Below are 602 nucleotides of genomic sequence, written 5' to 3'. Positions count from 1 at the left end.
GAGGAATTGTTTTCTTTCCCAGACCCTGGTATAAATTTCATAGTAATACATGGTGTCAGCACTGAGTTCTCGGCAGTGAATGCTCTGAATTACTAAGTAATAGTCTAAGAAACTATGCATGTTGTGTGTGCATCTTGTAGGGTAGAGGATTGCATGACTTTTAAAAACTTTTTATTTGGGAGCACACTCGACGGAAATGTCTGAATTATGTGTCATTATTATATTCATATTTAATGACCAGGGGACAGGTTCAAGTTACTGCCTTGGTTGAAGAAAACCAATGTGTCAAATGTAAAGTATGCTGTTCTTTTTGACCGTTTGTGAATCCATATCTATGTGGCTTCTCCTCATAGTATTTGACAGTACCTGAATTTTAGGGCACATTTCTGAGTTGAGATAAATCATCACAGAAGTTTTAATTTTGCAGTCCTGAACCAATAAGAGAAAAGGCAAAATTCTTATGACAGCAAGTGACAGCAGTTGCTGAATTTGTATTATGCCATCTAGATTATAGACAGAGATTTGGGTGCTGGAGAAATAGCTTAGTCAACAGGAGAGCAAGCTTTGTCTTGCAGGCAATTTGGGTTTGATCCCCTAATCTT

This window comes from Sorex fumeus, unplaced genomic scaffold (assembly GCF_029834395.1).
Source record: "Sorex fumeus unplaced genomic scaffold, SorFum_2.1 ptg000048l, whole genome shotgun sequence".
In the NCBI taxonomy this organism is placed as follows: Eukaryota; Metazoa; Chordata; class Mammalia; order Eulipotyphla; family Soricidae; genus Sorex; species Sorex fumeus.
This window is presented reverse-complemented; position numbering follows the sequence as displayed.